This window comes from Rousettus aegyptiacus, unplaced genomic scaffold (assembly GCF_014176215.1).
Source record: "Rousettus aegyptiacus isolate mRouAeg1 unplaced genomic scaffold, mRouAeg1.p scaffold_m13_p_10, whole genome shotgun sequence".
Lineage (NCBI taxonomy): Eukaryota > Metazoa > Chordata > Mammalia > Chiroptera > Pteropodidae > Rousettus > Rousettus aegyptiacus.
In genome coordinates this window covers 83,922,273-83,938,638 of record NW_023416285.1, presented here as the reverse complement: position 1 = coordinate 83,938,638, position 16,366 = coordinate 83,922,273, and the positions used below count along the sequence as shown (strand labels likewise).

Genomic DNA, 16,366 nt, shown 5'->3' with positions numbered 1-16,366 from the left:
ATGGAGGTAACTGAACTCCTGCCAAACTGTCTGTCTTGTACCTGTTTTGCATAATGCGCCTCGTCTGAGGTTGGACTTGGGCAAACCAACTGGTTCTGTGACACCCTCCTCCAGGAGCTGGTTTCAAAGCTGCCATATAAGAATGCTTGCTGTCAGGGAGCCAGAATAAACTTTATACAGTGAGGCTGGAGGCCGGAGTGAAGCAAGCTCACCTCGTTCTATGAATCCTGGAGCTGTTTTCTTAGAGGGTGCGATGGGGGGAGGTGTGGAGGAAAAGGGTGTAAATCAGAACCGTCTTGAGAAGTCCTATGTCTGGTCATTTCAGGTCAGTGTTGAGCTAGATTCTGCAATCAGGAGTCTGGCCAAGATGGAGTGGGCGGGGCTAATTAGCATCTGACGGCAGGAGCAGGAAACGCATCAGAAGCCTGGATCCCCATAGCTTCCTCGGACAGACAGAGGAAGGTGATGGTCAGATTGGCTCCCACCTCCTCATCATAAAGCAAAGGTGTGTGGCCCGTATGATAAAGGTCATAGAGACCAGTAGAAAGGGATAATGCCACTCACTAGCTGCATGACGTGGAGGGTACAATTCTTGGGGCCTTGACTTCCTCTTCTGAAATATGGATTGATCTTTTTGATCCCTAAAGTCTCTCTCCCTGTGCCGAGAAGCTGGGCTTAAAGTTTGGTGCTGCCCTGGGGTGGAAGGCAGGAGGAGCTTGCGGGCAAAAAATGGGCCAGCTGAAGTCCTCATCTCTACATGATCTGATGAGCCCATGAGCACTGATGAGACTCTTGCCATTTGTTCTTGAAGGACTAATTCTTGTATTGAGGTGATCACATATTAAGGCTTTAAAAAAAAAAAAACAAACGATACATAGTCCCTTCTCTAAGGAGTTTATAACTGTGAGTATACATGCACACGCGCGCGCGCACGCGCACACACACACACACACGCATACACATTTATAGATGGAAAACCATCCAAGATTAAAAGGCAGCTTCCAAGCTCTCCTAAGGCAGCATCGTGTGAAGGAGGACAAGCTGAGTGTTCAAAAGAACGGCTTAGAATTCAGAGGGACCAATTATCGTGTGCTGACTCACTGCTCAGGAAGCATCCACCAGGAACCATTTCCTCTTTGAGGAAAAGAAAAGTAGCAGTAGCTGGAAACCAGAATGAATGAGGTCAAGGTCATGGGAGCTCTGTATTATAACAAGGTTTTAAGAAAACGTTCCGCAGCCATGCACTGTGCCCTCTATGCTGGGCAGCAAAGAGAGCCTCTGTGCCCAAGGAGGAGAACGCCAGAAGGCCCCTGTGGGATGCCTTCTGGGACTATCTGTTGAGATGAATGGAATGAAATTACCAGGTTGCCAGATCAGTGCCCAGGCTCCTGGCCCTGCACACCTGCTCACAGGACCAACCCTCCTCTCTCCACCCCTACAGCGCTGTCAGGTTTGGCTCACTAAGGGGCCCCTTGGCTCACTCAATCCAGCCAAAGTCAAATAACCCCACTGTAGGAAATACATCCTAGTTCTACTGGGACTGAATGAGTCAGAACCTAAAGTTGCTTCCCCATCCCTGTGGAGGTAATAATCTCTTATCTCTTCTTCCTTCTGGGTATTCGATTCTCTCTGCTTTTTTTTTTTTTTTTTTTTTTAACAGCCAGACATTCTCTGCCTGGAATCATGTCTCACTCAGGATTATGATTCAAGACAAAAAAATCTCAGCTCTTCGTAGGTCCCATATCTAGCTCAGACCCCGTCACCTGTAGCCAGAGGATGTGCCTTCCCTTCACCAGAGCCTGTGGGGAACGGCCAGTTTTCAGGGAAGGGACTATAAATAGAGCCTGTCCTCCAAGAAACCTGTACTACATTCCTTCTGCGATCAGAGCAGGTCTCATTTTAGTTACTCACAGGCAGAGCAGTCTCCTCTCTGGCTAAACTGTGGCCAAGAACTAGGCCCTACACTCATTTCTGCAGCCCTAGGGCCTAAGACCAGGTCTGAAACATGACACATAGAACATTTTAGATGTTCTATACGCTTTTGCAGATGAAGGCAGAAAATGAATGGTCACTTCAGGTCATCTGGCCAATGAACGGGGCAAGGAAGTCAGCACACTTGGAAGTGACCCTTGGAATCTGGCTTTATTCCTAAGGCTGTGTCCCCCACCCACCCCTACAGAAGACCAAAATCCACTGGCTTTAGAGCAAAGTGGTATTTGCTTTGTGATATTCTTTTTTTTTTTTTTTTCACACACATTTCCTATTAATTAACACATTTCTTCCTCAGCACAGAAGTTGGCAGGGACTTGCAGGATCAGAGTACTTTGAATATCTGCCAAACTGTCCACCCCGTGCCTACTTGCCATCGTGTTCTGCGTGTGAGTGCCGGTCATCCAGCCGTGCTGCCCAAGAAATGACACTTGGCTTCGGCTTTGACAGGAATCTCCCCACCTCTGTTTTCTTTCCACCTCATGGAGTTTACTCTTAGCCCGTCCTAAAGTTCAGGAAAAGTCTGCACTCACTAATGAGCAATTAGTGAGGAATTAGCTTCCGAAGCAAGGCCCTGTGGCATTCAGCTCAAGCACTGGGGTGTGGGGGAGTGGTAACTGCTAACCATTTAACAGAACCCCCCCCCCCCCCAAGTTTATTGGAGTTTCCATTTACAGAAAGCTGTCTTGTCCTTATAATGGAGTAGACATTGACCCTTGACCTTAGCCTAGCCTGATACCTTGATTCCTCTCTCATATCTGTTCTCAATTTCCCAGAGTCCTTTCTGCTCTGAGTGAAAACTCTGTCTTAAGCATAATGCTATATAGTTCATATGATTTAAGTTTGGATTGCACTTCAGTGGAAGGGGATGATGAGGCAGGTCGCAAACCCAAAATTCCTCTCCTTTTAAAAATCTAAATCCAAACTTATAGACATTGTTCTCCTTCTCATTCATTTTGAAATAAAGCATGCTGAGAAGTGTTTACACAGGACACTGAGTTCATCATCCTGGAGAATGTCCTCGTTTGGGGCATTTAAGGGAGATGAGGTTATGGTCAGCTGCTGACTTTTTCACACAGGGCTGCTAGCAGAGGCATCCTGTGACTCCTGTGCATTTGGCTCCAATTGGAAGTGCATTTAAAAAATCTTTAAAAAAATACAATGTTTCATATTTATAACCAATCTCTCAGAATTATTAGATACAATATAGTACTTTTGGGGGGATGTGTTGCGGATGTTTTAAAAGGGTCAGAGTTCTCCTAATTGTTGGCTGTAAAAATCTTCACGGACATGTGTTTTTCATTAAGACATAACCTCACACATCACCCATTCATAACACATTACTGACTCTGCTCCTTTTATTAGCAGCTGGAAAAAGATATGCAAAGCTGAATTGAAAATGAATTCATTTAGCCTGGTTAATTAGCTGCTGAAATAATGTCCCCAATTCTTAATATGTGCTCCACTTGATGGATAAGGCAGATGCCCAAGACAAGGTGACAGCTCAAAAAGGCACCTGGCTTATGATAATGTTTGTCAAAAACATGACAGGAAAAAGCAGGTTGGAATGTCCTATCTGCCAACAAACCAGATTCTGCCGAGCCTGGAGGCAGTTGACTGACATCCTGTTTAAACGGAGGCTCCTTACATAATAATAGGACAATTTTGTATTCTTGATAATGCTAATGTATGCAGATTTACCAGGAATACATTCCTTAAACTGCTGTGGACAGGAGAGCTGGCTGTGAGTATGAGGGAAACTGGAGAATCCTGGAATGGAATCTGAAGCTCTCTGAGGGGCTTACATGATGCTTACACAAGATTTTTACTTGTAAATTATCCATGTTGAGCTTTAAGTTCTATTAACTGGCATTACAACTATCAACTTTTTGAGGCCACCTATAATTTACAATGGTATTTTTTAAAATTGAAGATCTCATTTAAATGGAATTGTAGACATTTCTGGTCTTTAAAAGTCTGTCTGAAATTGATTCACAGTGTCTCCACTTTCTTTTCTTCAGATATTCGGAAGTTCCTAAAGTTCATTTTATTAAGTTGAAATCATTTACCTTCCCAAGGATGCTGGGAAGTATGCTAAAGGTAGTGTTAAAGAAAAAAATGACAACAGTCCCAAAATGGAGTCACTTATGCTCAGCCCCACGTCGACAAACTAAGACTTAATATGTAACCTAATTGCAGTTTCAGCCTCTCCCAGGAATATGTCTTTTAACTAGTCAATCTGGAATTTTCTGGTCAGCAACAGTGAGATAGATTAATCTGTCTGGTAGATCTCTTCCCTTCCCCAAAGAAAGATGAGCTAATCCGCTCTTTCCTTGTCCCCGTCCCCTTCTGCCAATAAAAACCTTACATTTCTTATAGCTTCTCTCAGCTTCTTTCTATCTGCTAGATGAGATGCTGCCCCATTCATAAATTGCTGAATAAAGCCAATCAGATCTTTAGATCTCCTCAGTTGAAGCTTTGTTATTTAACAGTATATATTGTCATTCCCATTTTGTACGGGGAAGAGGGGGAAGTTGGGGTACAGAGAAGTCTTGACATCCACGCAGTTCGTATTAGAGCAAAAAGTAGAATCTGCTTTCCCGATTTCTAGTGAAGCTCTTTTTATATCCCCCTCACTAGGTCACTACGTGGTGAGGGCTGATAAGTGCCTAACTAGACCAGACGAATGTGGGGCAGGTAGATGGAATCATCGGCTGGAGCTGGAAAGGGGATGTCGACAACTATATCAGATGTGCTCAGGGAAGAGCAGAGCTCAGCTCTGGAGCTAGGCCTCACGGAGCTGTCGGCTGTCTTTTCTTCCAGTTCTTTCTTTTCCTCTGTCACCACGCAACAGTCTTCCCAGATGAGAGGTCGACCCTTTGCAGCCTGTTGCTGCTCTTTGAAGACAACAGAAAGTTAGAAGACCGTTATCTCAGAGAATAGCCAGCTCCAAATTTCCAATGTGGACATTTTAGGAAGAATTAGACCCAGAGAGTTTAAGCAATTTCCCTGGTGAGGCTGTAACACCCGTGTCTAGTTAGTAGCAATGCCTGGGCCTCTATACACATCTTGATTCTTCATCTTTCTTTGTTTTCTAGTGATGGTTACGATTTCAACTAGTTTTGGTTGAGCACCTACTATATACCAACCACTACACATGCATTTAGACCTCCTGACCCCAAATCTTGAAAGTGGGCCACATAATTCTCATTTTGCAAATGAAGGAGCCACAACTCCATGAGGTTGAGTAGCTTGTCTGTGCCACTGGTAAGTGAAAGCTCAGGGGCTTTAGTTTACAGAGCTGGCTGGAGAGCCCACATCCTCAGCACTTACTCTTTCCATTATATTTTACTCCTGCTCTGAAGGGAACGATACTGTCGCTCGCTATCAGGATGGCTTAGATATGTTATCCCATGTTTGCCATCAATTTATAGAGGGATATTTTGTAACAAAAATACTGAAACCTAGGCCCCTCCTGCTGGTGCTCAGGGAAAGTTTTTAAAAGCTCTCCAGGTAATTCTAATGCTCGGCTAGGGTTGAGAGCTATATTATAGGATGCTAAAGACAAGAGAAACCTTATCGCCAGTGACTATTCTGGAATCCCAGCTGATCATGGATTCCCAGGTGGTATTTTTCATCATTACCTCCTTACTGCTACTGCCAGTCATCTTCATACAGTTAAAAACAGGTCAAGAAAAAAGTTAGCTCTTCTCTCACATGTCACGCTGTCACCATGATTCTTTGCATTTATATTTATCTTATGGTGGACCTTCATTTTGTGGAGAAATGCAATGATGTCTGGACCCTGTCGCCTTCCCTGGCCACTCATAAGGCTTTGAAATGTGATATGGTGGTACTCAAGGCTCTATTGGGAACCCTAAGTGTCTCCATCATCTGTGGCTCCATTATTTTGCTGGTAACCATTGGAGCTGTTATGGGAAGTCTTTTAAATGGCATTCAGATCTCTTTTGAGGATACCTCGGGAAAAGCTCTATTCTTTAGGACAATGGTGTGCTCAGTTTTGGTGGAGCAATGGATGTCCCAGTCTCCTCTATTCCCAATTTAACCTTGATTGATAAGCTTATAACGTCCTCAAGGGCAGATTTATTGGTCCTAGAATTGTCCTCTACACATACACCAGTGAACAAGTTAGGTCAGGACAGTGTCAAACAGGAAATAAGACAGAGATCGTGAACCATCATTCACTTACAACTTTAGTAACTTTGGGGGGAAACTGCATTGTATAGCTTTCATTCAGCCTGGTGGGGGGAGGAATAAAAGGGAGCTCATAATTTTGTTGCTCTTTTCTGTTTTATTTTCACTTTCATCTCTAACTAGGCTAGAACTGGTGGAAAAACAGGCTGTGGTCCAGATGCCGAACACCCATACGTCTAAATCTCAGGGCCAGTGTAGTCCAAGAAGGAAATCAAAACTACTCGTTCACATCAGAACTTCAAATAATTATTGTAAAAGGAAACAGACAAGTGAATTTTCTGCTTCTTTTACGTCAGTCTCTAATTAAGACCTTCAGACGGTTCCCTATTTCTCCATGCCCATTCGTCCAAGAGTGCAGCCTGGCATAAAACGCTCTCCACCACCTGACTCCTCCTCTCGTCTCCAAATCCCATCATCCTGCTCCTTACCCCAACCCACACTTGCATCACTCCAGAACACGTCTTGCTGCCTCGCATAGCTTTGCCTTTGCTCAAGATGCTCCTTCGTCTGGGCTTCTTTTCCCCTTTCTGTCCATCTCTTATGACCCAGCTCCAGCCTTTCCTCCTCCATGAGGTTTTCCTTAGACCTCCTCCCTCCCTTTTTATCCACCACACAAATACCCTATTCGGATCTCTGATTACTGATAGCACGTTCTCATACATACTCATTTAGATGATTAGTTTACCCTGCGAATCTCTGAACTCCTACGACTGCATACACAAGGGTCCCAGGGCTGAGCCCCTACTTGGCACGGCCACTTACAGTGTGACCTTGGCAAGATACTTGACATCTTTCTTCCTTAGTGTACTCATTTGTGAAAAGGAGATACGATTGTGGGGATTATAAAAGGTACTGCATGTAAAATACATAATGATAGTAATAATAATTTATATATCTGGCACATAACACAACAGCAACAAGAACAATGATACTAACACAGCACTTACAAAGCGTCAGGTTCTAGTCTGAGTGCTTTACATATGTTAGCTCATTTAGTTCTCTGAGTAATCCTATCAGGCAGTTCCAGTTATTATCCCTATTTACAGATTAGAAAATGGAAGCATAGAGAGGTGACGTAATTTTCCCAAGGTCACAGAGCTGGTAACTAAGAAAGATGGGATTTGATTCTGGGCAGTTTGGAACCAGAGTCCATATTTTTAACAATTATGTAATACTCCCTCAAGGGATCATTTTATTTGCTATTTTAACTATAGTTAATTACTGTTAAGTATAAATATGAGTAAGATCTATGACTTAATCTCTTCCCGAAAACCAAGGGCCAATGCGTCAACCCTCAGGGAAGTCTGCTGGGGTCAGCCATAGGGTTCTGAGCCAGCTGAGAGGCTTTACCTCCCGTCCTCCTACTAGAGTGTGGACCAGGAGAAGGGAAGGAAGCCTCATTCCGTTTTCAGGGAGCTTCCAATGTGTTCCTGGAAAAACAGGCAACCAAAAGCTCAGCATACACAGACAGAGGTTGCGCCTACAACCCTGACACAGAAATTGCTTAAAAAAAAAAAAAAAAAAAAAAAAGGTTCATTAAGGGATAGGAAGTTCTCTTGAGAAAACAAGCAGAAAATTTAGTGTGGCCTTTTTGCCTGGCAAGCATCTCATCCTTCCCCTCTCTTGTCTGGCAGAGATGAGGCCATGTGGCTTCTGGCACAGTAAGCATTTGGTATGTCCTTTGTACGGGGGGAGGGGAGAAGGCACATTTTTAAGCCTTCTTTTCATCACCTTTCTGGATTTTGCATCCCAGGTGGTGAGTCCTTTCTGCAGCCAAGGCACAAAGCTTTACCACTAGGGGGTGCCTGGACACTTCGGATGGCTCCCAGGCAAGTGGCCCTTTGAGAGGAACAGATTCCTGGTCATAAGCTTGAGGTTATGGTTCTAGCTATTCTAAGCATCAACATGGAGGAAATCCTTCTACTGGAGTAAATGAGGTCACCTTGAGCCATTCCAAGAGACTTAGTAACTCTTCCTCTCCTGGCTGCCAACCTAGCAGCCCTTCTCAAGCCCAGCCCCAGACTCACCCCTTACACGGGCAGCTCACTCAGCTGCGTGTGGGTGGGTGGAGCTGGGAGGTCCTGACTTGCAGACTGGATCACGGGTGCAAGCAGCGCTGTCGGGCGTGGCCGCCATTCTTGGGATCTCTTGTTGGATGTAGCTTTACAGAATGTTTGGCGAATACCTAGTTGGCTAACTTTTCTTTATTTCTCTCACATACTTGTCCATATCCTTTCTCGTTTCATCAAAGATGATGGAATGTAAACCCAAGGAACTGGCCCGAGGAGGAAACCAGTAGTAATGCTAAGCAGAGCCAGCACGAGGGCGAGGCAAGCAGGCATCTAGGCAGTCCTATGCTTGCACGGCCCCAGAGCAAGCAACTGCCTGATGTCATTTTGTGCCCCAGGCAACGCTCTTCCTGCCCCCTAGTCCCAGCCCTGCATCGCCATCCCGGGAGATGGCCAGCAGCATTGTAAAACAGCCAGACATTTATTTTTAAAGCCCTTACTCCACTTCTTTCTACCTCTGCCCTCTTAAACCTTTATCCCTTTGTGCTCTTTCCTGCTAATTGGTTGGTAAGGATTAGTGAAGACTGCCTCATCAGAGCTCGTCCAGTAAAGGCAGCTATCATTTAGTCAGTCTTACTCTGTGCCATATACTCTTCTAAATGGAGTGTTAGCTTCCTTGCTTCTTTCAACTATATTGTGATGAAGGTGTCTATTTTATAGATAAGGCAGCTGAGGCACAAAGAGGTGAAGACACCTGCCCGAGGCCAAACAGCTAGTACATGGCAGAGTCACATTTTGAATCCAGGGAGTTTTGACCCCCAAAGCCTCTACTCTTAGGGATTATACCTTGCTTGAGATACCGAAAAGCTCCATAGTTGCTCAACACTGGACTGTGGGTTTGCAAGGGGCTGTGATTTGATGTTTTTAAATTGGGGTTGTGATTTGATGTCTTTAAATTGGGAACCCAAAATTCATAAATGATGTCTACTTAGCAGACTGACCAGGGCTGAGAGCTACTGCCTCTGGCTTACACTGGAACAGATTGCTGTTCTCGTGAGCAAATGGTTTGGCATCTGCGATATTGGTGTATTTCAACCCTAAAACTTCTATCTTATTCCTATTCTGAACTGGTTCTCACTAGATAGTTGCGAACTCGATAAAGGAGGAGTCTCATCCTATTCATCTGGGTATTTCCCAGTCTCCAGCCTTTGCATTTAGTAGATGCTCACTAAATATTGGTCCATTGCAATTCAACTCTGTTAATCTGTATCAGCCACCTTGAATTATGGGCCATGGCAAAGCTGCCCTTCTAGGACAGGCAGGTAACTCTGTTCTGCTTGCCACTGACCTTCTTATCTTCTTCCCTGGCTGTACACAGGGACGGAATTTTTTTCTTTATTTAAATTTAACATGTGGGGGCTGGTTCCCTCTGAGAACATATGCTACAGAGAACATATGCATTTTTGGTTCCTCTGCATCTTTTGAATGTGTTGAGTAGAAAGGATTAGAAAATCTACCCTTCATTTCTAATTGCCTGCCTTCGGTGTAAAGAGTAAACTAAATCCTATTGCGCTACCTCAACTTACTTTATCTCTCATTTCAGATGCTGTTCCCTGCTGCCTGCTTCCTTCCTGTGCACCCCCCTCCCCCACCTCCACTCCCGCCGCATTCTCTTATGATCATTGCAAACCATTCATTTTGTTCTTCAACTTCTGATTCACACTTTTTTGATACACCTAATTCCCATTCAAATATGAATGTAAAGATTGAGGCTCTTTGACCAAATGCTCTAATTCTCGGCATCCCCAGAATGCAGTCGTCTATCCTGAACAAGTGTTATCGTCAAGAGACCTTAGGTTCTTAGAATAGGACAGACTCAGCTTCGAAAAGGAAGTTCAGTCATACTCAGGACAACGTGGGAGCCCTAATCAGACCCAGAGCAGCCAGGGATCTAAATAACAAGGCAGACTCTGAGCAGAACCGCTCCCTTCCTGACTTGTGGATAAAGCGGACTCACCAGCTGCTTGAGATCGTCCCAGCCCGTGCCTGCCATGGACAACCATAGTCTTCATCTCAACTTGCCAATAGGTTTTGAACGCATTCACAGTAAGATTCCTAAATCAATTCCTCCATGTGGCCATTTCTGATCAACCCTAAAGATCTCTGAGTCTTTCTTTGTTTTGCCCTCCATCGTGATCTAAATCTCAAAACATAAAGACTTTTACAGATTTCTTCCAAAGAACTGGAATATTTTAGAGTCTTTTCTGAAATCAGTGTATTTGTGAGGATGTGGAAGTCATATCTAAGGTTTGCTACAGTCATAGATTTTAAATGGAGTTTGGCTTTTATATTATACTGATGCCTGGAAATCTATTTCTTAACAAACTCCCCAGACTCTCTCTGTCTGTGTTTTCCTTTCCAAAGACACAGATAACGACTTCCTAGTATCCTCCTCTGCATATGTCTGTGCTCAGGTCAGCCGTGATGGTCAGTAGCCTGAGCAGGGTAAGAGGATCCCCAAAAAGGACCCCAGAAATTCATCTACATTTTAAGAGGCTCCATCAGCATCCAGAAACACTTTACCCTACTAGCTAAGGCATCATTTCTGCTATTCAGCAAAGGTACATTTTCTGGGCCTAGATTTGGGGACGTAGGTCCTGAAATTTTTTCTTTGCCTCGCCTTACTTCTGTCGCCTTCCCCATTGTGTACCTTCACTGCAGCCTATGCAACCTCCCTTTATCTGCACTGGGATTTCAGGACCTAGGAATTTCCTGCTATGTTCTTTTCCAGGCTTTCCACTGGCAGGCTTGGGCTGGCATATCATACAAAGCTGGCCTTTTCACTCTGCCCCTCTCTGGTTTTTTGAAGCTTTGCTTGTGGTGCTCCACAAATGCTTCCACTGACTGCATTGAATCTGGCCACCATAAATGCTGGAGGGAGGATTAAATGCACAGAAGCATTTAATAAATACTGCAGTTGAAAATGATAGTTTTCCGATCTTCTTAAGACAATGATTAACCTCTTTGAATGTTTCTTTAGGCCTGTGAATAGGTTATCAAAATGGATTGAGCATATTTTTATCCAAGTTCATGTTAATATTGCAAATACAGTTGTTTTTAGTTTGTTATGGAAAAGGCCCCAATTGAGAAAGGTAGCTAAAAAACAAAAACAAAAACAAAAAAAACCCAAACCAAAACAAAACAAAAAAACCACTAACCAAAGAATAATTGATTGGAAAGAATTTTGATTAATTCTTTTATTTTTCTTCTGAGAGACACAGACAATAATAAGAAAGGGAAAGTGAGGAAGGCCACTCATCAAAAAAAAAATGTTTTAAGAAATGCACTGGCTTCTATTTTAGGAAGGTTTACATTGACACCGCTAACACAGACAGATGAAGGAAGAGGAAATGTGGCTCATTAGTTGGTATTTTTTGAAAGGCTGATTGATAATATTTTCATGTATTTGAGATAATCAAGGACAGAAGGCAATGTCACAGGATGTGAGTTACTCCCCATCCGGTGGGGAGTGCAGTTGATAAATGGATGCCTGTTTTCTGCTGGTCATTGATGACCCTCCCACACAGCCCTTGATCTTTCTTCCTCTGACCCTTTCACATGATTTTGACTCCTTATTGGTGGGGCCTTTTCCTAAGATTCTTTTCTGATATCTAGTCATGCTGTACTTGCACAAAAGAGAGTGCTAGAAATAGGAACTCCTGGGTATGACACAGCCTTTTTCCTCCTCCGAAGGGGTAATGACCTTGTCCAAGACAGCTTTTGTCAAGTCATAGTGTTTTTGTACAGGTCGCCAGTGGTCTTCCTTTCTCAGATTCTAGAGGGAAAAAAATCTATGTTACCAAGCCTAGCTAGGAAATTCTTTGCATTTCACTCTATACTGATGGCGGTTTTTCCGAGCCTCAGTTAGGCCCATTTTTGTGGATGAGGTGAGGTAAGAAGTTGGGCAGTGAACTGTCACAGCTTATGTCAGTTGTTATTTTGCTTTTTTAAAGAAATGAAAGTAGTGTTTTTTTTTTTTTTTTTGGTTATAAAAGTAGTGATTCTGACTCTTGAAAATACAGGTGAGACATAAAGGATAAACTTAAAATCCCACAAAATGTCACTTATTAAATTTTGGAGTCTTTCCTTCCATATCTTATTTTTTGAAAACAACAATATAAATATTGACAAAGTTTCAGCATATGTGTATTCATGTGTGTGTGTGTATATACACATATCTAATCTATATAATACATATATATAATTTCTATTATGAGACTGGGATCATGCTTTACATACAATTTTGTAACCTGCTTGTTTTTACTTAGCATTATGAGGTGGCATTTCCTGATGTCTTTAAATATGCCACAATAACATAATTTCTAAAAGAGTTCACAATATATGACTGCATCGTGATTTATTTAACTGGTCTCCTACTGGTCAACATTTCAGTTTTTTTTTTTAAAAATAGTTTTACCATTATAAAGCAATGATAAAAAGCCTTTAGGTAAATCTTGTGTTCTCACTTTCATTCCTTAGAGTAGATTTTAGAAGGATGACTACTGAGCCAAGTATAGAAGCACTTCTGGATGGAGATATATATGTGTATATATTACATATATGTGTGTGTGTGTGTGTGTGTGTGTGTGTGTGTATAATCTTTTACCAGGTTCCTTTGAGAAAGATGGTTGCAATTTAAAAATTCCACCTGTGATGTATGAGAGGTCTATTATCACTATATGTGTGTGTATGTGTGTGTAAACATACCTCTACAAATAGACAAAATGAGATACATAAAAAGATTTTTTTTAATTAAAAAAAATCCCCCTCCCTGGCTTTATTAAGATATAATTAACATAGAACTGATAGTTATTAATTTGCATATTTTATAGCTAGTAAGATTGAGTACTTTTACATAGATAATAGGGTAGATCAAATAATCAACTATTGACCTGAATTATATTCATTCCTCCAGTAGATTTGTGGGGATGTGAAAATAAGATTTGTATACTTTTTTTGTCTTTATAGTTCTTCTTACAGCAGCTGATATAAAACTAGTTTTGTACATTAAGGAGTAGGTACTCTATACAAATATTAAGAGGAAATATAAATCATAGAATTATTGTGGTATTTATGAGTTAATCAGATCATACAAGCAAAACACAGAGCAGCAGCAGAAGAAGGACAGCCTAAAGCTAGTAAAGAAATAATTGTGTTGTTGGAGCATTCAAGACTAAATAATAAATGTGAGGAGAAAATTAATAATAATAATAATAATAATAGCCTCAATTTAATTTTTATTATCCTGTTCCAATGAATCCAGATGCCATCGTGAGGTAGGCAGCTTCTATACACATAACCACCTGGGAAGCTTAGAACACAGCAGTTAAGAGCACAGGCTTTGCATCCAGGGCTGGCTTTGGGCCAGGTATTCTATTTATTCTCAAATGACATTGGGCAAAGATTGCTTAGTCTCTCTTAGCCTCAATTCTATAAGCTGCTATATGGGGATACTAATACCTACTTTACTATATTGTTGTGTGATAAAAAGAGAATTTATGTAAGCCCTTCGTATAGTGTCTGATACATAATAGGAACCTGATAAATAGTAGCTGTAACTGTCATTACGTAGGTGCATAAAATGTCATCTTGTGCTAAGGTCACTGTGCTATGTCTCTGCATCATTCTTGGACAGTAAAGTAATGGTGAAGTAGGTCTAATTTCTCCTCTTCGTTAATGCAAATTTAGCCATGTGGCCTGTTAGCTGGTTTAATTCACCATTCGTCCCCATTATGTTTCAAGCGATGCTGTTTTTCTGAACCCAGAAGGCAACGAAAATGACCAACTAGAGGACATACAATAAAAAGACCACCCACCTACCCAGGTACCACTACACACCTATTAAAATGGGATTAAAAAAGACTTACCGTACCAAATGTTGGTGAAGATGTGGAGGAAATGGAGCTTGCACATACTCTTGATGTAATATCAAGAAATGGTTTACCAGTTTACAGCCATGCTACCTTGAACAAGCCCGATCTCATCTGATCTCAGAAGCTAAGCAGGGTTGGGCCTGGTTAGTACTTGGATGGGAGACCACCTAGGAAGACCAGGAGCTGTAGGCTTAAAAACTAAGGGATTGTCAGCTGACAAGGTCCTTGCAATCTGTGAGGTCAACCAAAGGTTGCTTCACCTAAAAAAAAAAAAAAAAAAAGTTTACCCTGGAAAACAATTGAGCAGTTTCTTAAAAAGTTAAACATATACCTCCCATATGAGCCAATAGTCTACTTCTAGAATTTCACCCAAGAACAAAAGAAATATATGTTCACATAAAGACTTGTACATAAATGTTCATAGGAGCTTGTTGGTTATAACCCCAAACTAGACACGACTCAAATGTTCATCCACAGATGAGAGGATAATCAAATTTCAGTATCTCCATACAATGGAATACACTTAGCAATAAAAAAGGAAGGAAGTATTGATACATAAAACAATATGGACGAATGTCAAGATAATTATACTGAATGAAAGAAATCAGAGCTAAAAAAAAAACAGTATACACTGTCTGATTCAAATGATACACTTTAAATATGCTCTCTATACTGTATGTCAATTATATCTCAATATGGCTGTCTAAAAAAGTCCAATCAACCATTTGGGCTCCAAGAGACAAACTTACCTATCTGAATATTAGATACATTACACTAAGTGAAGGGATTTGCCCAAAGGAAGTAAAGGACAGAGCTGATAATAAGGAAATTTATGAAGGACACATAATTCGAATGCGTTCCAATGACAAAGTCACTGCGTAGATGGACAGCGAATATCCATTTGTTTTCTTTACTCATGTTTTTGTGCCCCCTGGCTTCATTAGCACTGCCCTTTCATGGAAAAGAGCTAATACCCAGTCAGTCCTTCCAGATACCACGGGAAAGGGCTGGGGTCCCAGAGATGCTTCTAACCAAGGATAGACCCCTCCCTAGAGTCTGAGTGGGAGTCCAGCGCTGCGCTGGCTCCTCTGCAGCCCTTCAGCTCAGCCAGTCTCCCTCCTTCATGGCTTGATGGGCAAGGAATCTTGTTGCCATGGTAACTTCCAGCAGCCATTTCAGGCTATAGGAAACATTCCCTAAGGCTCCTCTCCATCTGTGTGTTCTTGGCGACTTTCCCACCTTGGTGAAGTAGGTGGGGAACCACTTTCTCCAGGGATCTCCCCCAGCTCACTGATGGTAGGAATGGGCAGGGGAACTGTGTTGCCATGGCAGCTACTCCTGTACTTCTTCCATTAGAAGAAAGTCTGGCTCAAGGGATCGGCCAGGTGCTCCCAATGGCAAAGTCGGCAAGGAATTGCATTATCTTAATGGTTTCCATTCAGTCTTTCCAACGGGGTGGGGTGGGGGGGGTGGGGAGTGTGGAGGGGGCGGGGGTTTGAATTCTGGGGGTGGCTGCTGAGGGGATGCATGAGGAGTTTGGCTGAAGAGTCCTGTTCCCAGGGACCTCACTGCCATGGCAACATCCCCAATGACATGGACCCAGGAAGGTTTCTCACCAGTTAATCCCCAATGCCACCTTTCTAGTCTGTTCTTGTTCCTCTCTGCAGGATTCTGCTGGCTTCTCCTCTCTTAATTCTTGAGATCACAATGATTATGGCATTCCCCTGCTCAAGACTAGTTAGTTTCAGGGTAGAAGGCTGTCTTCGCCTATGCTAAGCTTCCCTGCTGTCCACCAGAATTCCACACAGAAAAATTCCAGTTTGGAAAACAGGCAGGTATTGCAGGCAAAACAATGGGGACGAAGGGGAACTGGAAGAAAAATAATCGTGAGAAAGTCTAATCAATTCTATACGTTGTACCTATGTTCTTCCATGTGAGGGCGCCCTTTCCCTTCAACCCACGGATTATTTTCTTATTCCTGGACCCGGAGGCTTTCAGGAGACAAAGGTCGCTTTGGTGTCTGAACAACTGGATTTTAATCCTGTTTCAAGCTAGTTCTACTGGTTGAGAAATCACAGGCGAGTCAGATACCCTTTCCGAGTGTCCATTTTCTTATGTGCAGAAGGAAAAAGTAAGAAGTAAAGTCTTCCTTGCAGAACCTGATAATTTTGGTAATTTGCATTCTCATGGAATATTCTAAATTGGTGGGCTTGTTTAATT

General features: G+C 42.5%; 1 pseudogene; it reads left to right on the top strand.

Moving 5' to 3' along the window:
- The first annotated feature begins 14,219 nt into the window (after positions 1 to 14,219).
- LOC118609284 lies at positions 14,220 to 14,338 on the top strand (annotated as a pseudogene).
- Positions 14,339 to 16,366: the final 2,028 nt, after the last annotated feature.